Genomic DNA, 8,687 nt, shown 5'->3' on the forward strand with positions numbered 1-8,687 from the left:
ATTTTTTCGCACAATTCTATACAGTTAACTTAGGATTGAAATAGTAATTTGTATTGCCAGGACATGATATATCTGCACGAGTGCGAAAAATGCTGCTTTCAATGTGCACTGACTTACTGCTACAAGCTACGTACCAAAAAATAGCCCCTAAAACCTTGGCTTCACCAAACGGACATTTTTGTGTCGTCTCTGAATTTACGCCTCTCTGAAGACCCTGAAACAGCAGAGCACTTCTTCATCCATTGTAGCGGAGCAATTTTGTTTTTGGATGTCCTGCACCCGACCATGAAAATGCGAATGTAGTTGACTTCTCATGCCATCCGGTAATCTACCGGAGTGCGACATGTTGATGAACCCTTTCTTTTTTTTCTGACTGAACTCCAGAGCTTAGAAAAAACTTGAATGATGGACCGGCTCATTTCTTTCAAGTCGTTTTTCATCTGAAGGAAGAGCGGGAAGAGACCAATTCTAGATCGAAGAGACTCCCCATCTTGGTGGCTTACTCAGCCTTAGCTCCCGTCGGGTTCTCTGTAACTCTGACGTTTTTTAAGACTATTTTGTGCCCTCTCCTACAAGCTTTATAAATAGTTCTTGTAAATGTAACATGCTTTCACTGTGACAGATACCATGCCTATAACAAAACGTAAAGCTCCTTGGTGGCATAGAAGCAGCGCTCCCGCTTTGCCACCCAAGGGTTAGAGACTCGATTTTTCTTATTAATAATCCATTGCTTTGCTTGGTTCAAGAAGCCACCAAACATTGACGTCTTGGCTACGTCACGACCTTTTCGACCCATCGGCACCCTCGATACGAGAACTCAAAACTATGATGAACTGGTATCTGCCTTCTGTGAGCGGTGCTCTGTGATTGCGTGTAGTTGCGGCTCATTTTACCTTGATGACGTCATACCCTTCTCGACTAATCAGATATTATTGTGCCACAAAAAGCGAGCTTTCTCTCCCGAAGACACTTAATGCTATTCCATTAAAATGCCATAAGCACACATGATACCGCTCATCATAGTTACGGTAATTCACCATCATCAGCAGCCTGAGCACGCACACCGCATGGCACAGGCTTCCTCCATGTATTTCTAATTACCTCTGTCTTTTGTCAGCGTATCCCTGCAAGCGTATCCCTGCAAACTTCATAATCTCCTCCGGTCACCTAACTTTCTGCTGCCCCCTGCTACATTTGCCTTCTCTTGGAATACATTTCGTTACTCTTAAGGTCCAGTGGTTATATTGCCTTCGCATTATATTCCTGCTCAAGCCCATTTCTTCCTCTGAGCAATGTTGACGTGACTAACTTTAAATGGCTTTGCACAGATTGAATATACTTCTTAATGTACCATTGACGACAACTGCCTCCAATACGAGTGACAAGCGTTACAAAAGCCTACGTGCCGCGTCTGCGACGAATCCCCTCATTCGGCTACCAGACATGACCACAATTGAGTGGATCTTTCCGCGTGCACAATTATGAAGGCGAAAGCCTTTAATGGCTCCTCGTTCTCCGTCCGACCGCAAAATGTGTCACACTGTAGCTCTCAATCAAACGCGGTGCAGCTTTCCACCGATATATGTGAGACAGGCGTCATTTCTTTTCCTTAAAACCAATATTCATTTCATTTTCGTTCCCTCACGACGCGGTTCGGGTGCCCAGCAATATATGTGAGAGAGGCGTCATTTCTTTTCCTTCAATTTTCCAACAGTCAAGGTGTCGCGCCGATGGCGTTCCGTGGACTCCTCGGTCAACGCTGCAACACTCTGTCGCGCCCTAATGTTTAAGACGAAGCTTAAGCGTCCTCCAATGTGGAAGCAGTGGCGCGCAGCCGCGATCAATCGAGGTAAGCCTGATGGCATTGCAAAGAAAATGATAAAGCCATATGGCTGGTGAGCATGTGACGTCATAGAGTGGCGCCACCATCGCTCGAGAGGAGCGCTCTCCAGTCAAGCTTGCTAGACGCCTCCTGGACGCCGATCTGGAAGAATGTCTCCTAAACGCTCTTTGTTGTCTTTAATCAACATCTTCGCCACACATCAGTGACACAAGCAGCCATACCGCGCTGAAGGCTTTCGTCTCACCTCACTTTACGTCAACAAAGTGCCCCCCCTCCCACTCTAGCTTTTGCTTGGAGCCATCAGTTGATAAGAGAACTATTGGCTTGAGATGATGGTCCTGGAGACTTGTTATGAAATATCATGTGTATTCTTAATCTAAGCTTTGTGATACACATCGCTCTCTCAGATGGATGAACGTGACGACTGCAAGACTGTGCAAATCAACAAGAGATTGTTGCAAGCTCGTTGCGAATACATTAAAACTTGACAGCAATCGCTGCTAAGCGAGGTCCTCACAACAAATTCTAAGTATTTCTAGTTTTGGGTCTTCCTCTTTCGTGTTTACTGAGAGAGACAGTTCTCTACAGCCAGAAAAGCAAGAGACTAACGGTAATGCGCCTTTAAGTAAGCAAGACTTTTACGGCACTCACATGAAATATAAAGACAGGAGTCAATGAAAGTCCAAACTGCCATGTGCCCCTCCAACAAAAAACAATGATTGTTTCGAAGCGCTTTTGTACAGTGCTACCACGTGAACGGAGATCCTACGATGTCATGTTTTTCATGCAGTTTAGCGTGCTGTCATTGGTCGCAACTTTCTTTGAACTGCTCTGACAACGTATGTCACACTTGATTATTAACAAGTGCCCGTTTCTGCAACAACTTAGTGCACAAAAACAACGAAGGCCAAATGTCAAGTGACGACGGATATTCTTTACTCGACAAAGACGATTCTTCATCACCCTCTGGTAAGAATTTTTGAATAACGGTAATCGAATATGAGAGCAATTAGTATTTGACGTACACCCAAGGACAGCCATATGGCTGCAATGTATTCAGAAATCTTATGTATACCAATAAGAAAGGGCGTCAAGCAAGGAGACGCGATGTCGCCAATGCTGTTCACCGCATGTTTACAAGAGGTATTCCCAGGCCTGAATTGGGAACAGTTGGGAATAAGAATAAATGGAGAATACCTAAATAATCTGCCATTCGCTGATGACATTGCCTTGCTGAGTCACTCAGGAGGTGAACTGCAAATCATGATCAATGAGTTAGACAGGCAGAGCAGAACGATGGGTCTAAAAATTAACATGCAGAAAACCAAGGTAATGTTCAACAGCCTAGCAAGGTAACAACAGTTCACAATTGGCAGCGAGAGCCTGGAAGGTGTGACGGAATACGTCTACTTAGGGCAGGTAGTGACAGCTGATCCGGATGATGAGAGGGAGATAACTAGAAGGTTAAGAACGGGGTGGAGCGCATATGGCAAGTTCTCGCAGATCATGAGTGGCAGTTTACCAATTTCTCTCTAGAGAAAAGTGTACAACAGCTTTATCTTACCGGTACTCACCTACGGGGTAGAAACGGGGAGGATAACGAAAAGAGTTCAGCTTAAGTTAAGGACAACGCAGAGAGCCATGGAAAGAAAAATGATAGGTGTAACGTTAAGAGACCGGAAGCGGGCAAAGTGGGTGAGGGAACAAACACGGGTTAATGACATCCTAGTCAAAATCAAGTGGAAGAAATGGGCTTGGGTAGGGCATGTAATGCGAAGGCAAGATAACCGCTGGTCCTAAAGGGTAACGGAGTGGATTCCAAGAGAAAGTAAGCGTAGCAGGAGGCGGCAGAAGGTTAGGTGGGCGGATGAGATTAAGAAGTTTGCAGGCAAAGGGTGGATGCAGTTGGCAAAGGAGAGGGTTAATTGGAGAGACATGGGAGAGGCCTTTGCCCTACAGTGGGTGTAGTAAGGCTGATGACGATGATGATGATGATGATGATGATGTATACCAAACTTTTCTCTGTGCTTTTCTCATACCTTCACCTCTGAGATAACTTCCAGCTTCATGCACAGTGCCCCGAAAACCGTAACGGGGTTCTCGGTGTTCAGAACTGAGTTTCGGAACAAACTTATCAGATTCAGTACGCAGTCTTGTCCACAAGCCACAGATGAATATTGCGATCGACCCGAAGCTTCGTTTGTTTTGCTGTCAAAGTGCTATGCAGCTAATAACATGGGCCTCTGTCCACATCTGTATTTATATCCGAGGATATGAGATTATCATTAACTGTAAGCACTTCCCTCTATCATTAACTTGACTGAAAACGGACCGCACATCCAATCGAAGGAACGCTTACGTCCCAAAGCGGTGAGGTCGATGCTAATGCCACAGGAGATTAGTATGACAACTCACACCCAGTCACCTTCTTTGACTCTCTATTGTGAGCACGCGGTGCTATTCATGTACTCGCCTTCGAGTGGATCGTCTATCTTCTATTGAGAGCAAGACACGGTAAATTCATAGGACTAATCTACACGGTCCCGGCGCGGCGCAATGAAAGAACCCATCATGTCATCAGGTTTGAGGATAAGCTTCTTTCAGATCCAAAAGATCAGGAACTATAACAATGCATGGCTAGGCATCCTAAATTCCCAAAAGGGATACCCTTGGACTCTTTACATCTACCAGAGGCTCTGGATGTACCATTTAAGCAGGCGGAAGCGTTAAGCTGTTGTGAGCGGGGCACTAAGTAATTCGGTGATTACGCTGGCATCGTAGGTTGGGATGAAAAACTCGTATTATGCCACGTTCGTCGTTAACGGTCAGCTAAAATCAGAAAGCAGAAAGACTCCAGAAACAGTACTAAACTAGGAAAAACATGCCATAAAAACCATGGAGATAGCGCAGTGCGGTACCATAACCGGCGAGAAGTGAATGCATTGGAGCAAGTACACAAAAATTCAGACACCTGAATAAACACATTAAAGGAACACGCAGATTAAAGGCAGAAAAATGCGCACGACTTACAAGGATAGGCAAAAGCATTACAAACGAACCGTGGTGGACAGGATAACTACTAACGTGAAAGTGAGGGGGCAAGTAAACGGAAACAAAATAGTAAAGGAGAGAATTCGGAACACAGAAGCACCGAACGGAATGAGTTTACGTTCTGAATTTGACATTTCTAAATCGCTGTGGGGTGCTTTAAGGGAAGCGCTTACTTACAAGGCGAGACTTTGAGTTCAAAAATTGGGAAGGAAGCAAGAGGCACCTCAAGTGGCAAACTATGCGGCAATATTTAGTACCTTAATAAAATGCTGTGTAAATAGCGCAATGGCCATTAAGGCACGTGAGAAATGACATATTGAATGAAATACACGCACCGGAGAGAGCGATGAAGACAAAGGTGGTTGGGACCTCTGGACATTGACATATGTGCTCTGTAGAGGAAGTTTGGACTACCACGAACAACTATGAAAATGACTGCCTTGGCACAAGAAAACATTTATAAACCGTTTAAAAACCACTGCATGGACATACTGAATGCTGAAAAAGGCACATCGCATCAGATAAGGAGAGCAAATAACAGCACAATACATTCCAGAAAGTTGGAACCTTTCGAAATATGACAACATGAGACATGAGGTATCCTAGGACAATTATTTGATAACGTTGAAAACGTGTGAATAACGCATAATTAGCTCTGTGCATTGAACTGACATAAATGAATTCTCAATTTTATTTCCTTGGAATAATCGACGCCCATAATTTTAAACCGTAAGCAACCTGTCTGTGTTTATCTTAGAACATGCGATGCAGGAGAGTCGTCCATTCTTTAGTGCTCTACTTCAGGTTGTGTCGTGTGATGCTAAGCCAGTAAACTGGGCGACGATAAGAAATTACACCACGCATTGCATAACATTAAAATATTTCAAGATGATCATTACTGTACAAGAATGAATTTCAAGGGGTAATGCGTTCACATACGTTGCCATTTCATTGTTTCTTATAAGCTGCAGCCACTGAAGACGAGGACGAGGGAAGTGCAACTAATGGTGAGTTTTCTTGATAATGTAACTGTCCTTATTTATCAGTACCCGTTAAAATACGACTTGCAAATCACAGCAGGTACGTGTGTAGAGTAGCAAAGGCAACGTCTCTACACAGGCTACGAATGATCGCTATTGGCTGAAATTTACGTTTATGACAGCTGAGAATTGTATAAGGTCGTGAGAGTCCAGAATCTTATGAGACGCCAGTCAAACTTATAAATTTTTCTTACCGCCGCTCACTTCAACTGCTGTCAAAGTGGCCCTAGTACCCACAGCATACATCTGCACCGAAATCAGTGCAGGAAAAGAGTCCACATAAAATATGATTGATGGTTCATAAAAGTAGGAATGATGATGATTGATGATTATGGATTTTCATGGCGCAAGGGCAGCTATGGCCAAAGAGCGCCATGTCACAAGGTATTTTTTCTTTTTCTCAAGGTGGGGTCAGAGACCCATTTCCCAAGCATTTCACCCTAAATAAGCCGAGCACCAGACCAGGGGAAAGCTTGTACCCATTGTATCACCGGTGGGTACCCGGCGGCACTGGGGATCGAACCCCGCACCTCCCGCATACGAGGCGGATGCTCAGACCAATAGACCACCGCTGCGGTCTTATAAAAGTAGGAATGCAGAACAGCATTAAGTCATAAGCAAATCCCAGTTGTTTACAATACGAATGTTTACACCATGTGCGTTTCTCAAGGTACTGCCTGTTCTGTCGACGTGAATGTGCGTAAAAATTTGGTTTGGCTGTTAGTCCTATAGTCCGAAGCCGTCTCGTCTGTATTCACGATCTTTTCACTCTGTACGTGCATTCTGTTTGAAAGAGGCCAGCCTTGTGAACAGAAGAGCATCGTAACGGAACGCGGGGTAGACAGCAAGCAATGTGCGACAGGGAAAGACTCGGTCGTTCAACTGATAAGAGCACTGTCAAGAAAACCACCAGCACCACTTAGTCTTCACATGCGTCCCGGTTTTAACAACGGGCATTGATAAAAGAAAAAAACCCTGAATAGTGCAGCACTGCTCAAGAACTTCAGTTTCAGACGAAAATCCTTCCTCGGGGGCACAGCCAAAAAGAATACCTGGTGTTTCGGCAAATACATTCAAAAAGTTTAAAAAAAGGATTCCCGAATAAAATTCGGCTTTTGAGGCATAGTATTGCCAGTGTTGGCAGGCACAAAATTTGGCTGCATTGTGCTAAAATACATGCCCTTCAAAAACATGCAGGCAAAGCGGCCCCTCCAGTGCAGGTAGTTAGTCGAAAAAGCCACATTTTGTCAACCACCGCAGTGGCTCAGTGGTTATGGCGCTAGGCTGCTGACCCGAAAGACGCGAGTTCGATCACAGCCATGGCGGTCGAATTTCGATGGAGGCGAAATGGTAGATTTCCATGTGCTGCGCGATGTCAGTGCACGTTAAAGAACCCCCGGCGGTAAAATTTTCCGGATCCCTTCACTGTCCCTCATGTTTGAGACGTTAAACCACCATAAACCAAACCGAGATAAATTCCGTCGAGCCAAAGCGCCAAGGCTAACCGCGTTTTCGAAATTCTAAACACTGAGGTGGCTATAATTAATGGCCGGAAACAAATCTTTAATCGCACCTAGGTGCCTAAATCTATTATCTGCAGAGTTGTAAAAATTAGTTAACCAGGTTACTACTTGAAACAATTCGCCGGTTTTCCGGCGTTTTTTAACACCAGCAATGTTGCACCGAAAAGACTATGTTGGTAAATAAGAAAGCCATGTTTTGAACTTTTGTGAAAGTGTTTGCCAAGACACCCGATATATATTTTAAATGGTGAGCAGCCCAAGGAAAAATTAAAATGAAAATTCTCTCCCTGTACCGCCTGTGGCACAAGGGAATTGAAACGATTTAAAATAAATATTGACGAACGAGGAAATTAAAACATTCGGCATAGCAGCACATCTTCTAACCTGGATGGAATGAAAGCGCTTCGTTTTGCTTTTCAGAGTATCGAAGTTACAGTGTTTTTTGTTGCTGGCATCGGACAACTCATGAAATGACACTTGGAGGCCAGCCAACACTAATATTACGAGCATCCACGACGCTACACGCTAACATTATACGGACTGCTCATCATTAACGACGACACCTATCTTGCTTGCAAACCTCTCACTCTACACAGCAGAAAACATGGCTCTAATTGCGTTCATTCTCGTTAAGCTGATTCGTGAAGATGTGGTAGTGGGCCATCTGCTTCCATAAAGGACTTTCATTCGTGCTGGCTTTTCTTCTTTCAGCAATGCAAATGGTTCTGGTGATTGCAACAGAGAACTGCTTAATATAGGGGCGTAGAGCGGCATTCCCTTTTGGCTGAGACAAAACTATTTTTGCTCAGGACCGCATGCATAACATCCGTCGTGTGTGCCTCCAGAAAAGTAGCGGGGACAGTCTCATTACCAGATCGTGTTTCCAATGCGAAAGCACTCCTTCACATGGTCAAACTCAACCACGAAGTTTGTGTGAAGCTTCACCTTGAGGGTGACCTTGGCCAGTCTGCAGAAATAAAAAATGGCTGGTGGGTTACCATTGCTACTCACGAAACATTGCGTCGCAGCACAGTTTCTTGCAGGTGGAGACCATCGCCGCGTACTTTAAAGCGCAGTTGAGGTGTCCATTGACCCAGCGAGACAGTTATGCACTTCTTAAACTTTTTCATCGTAAATACCAATTTATCCAATATACTCGGTGGCCTGTGCTCTTGTGCCGCGTTTCTGCAGCAATGTTGTCAATGTAAACGCCCATTGTTCTTGTGCCGT

This window comes from Amblyomma americanum, chromosome 9, assembly GCF_052857255.1.
Source record: "Amblyomma americanum isolate KBUSLIRL-KWMA chromosome 9, ASM5285725v1, whole genome shotgun sequence".
NCBI lineage: Eukaryota > Metazoa > Arthropoda > Arachnida > Ixodida > Ixodidae > Amblyomma > Amblyomma americanum.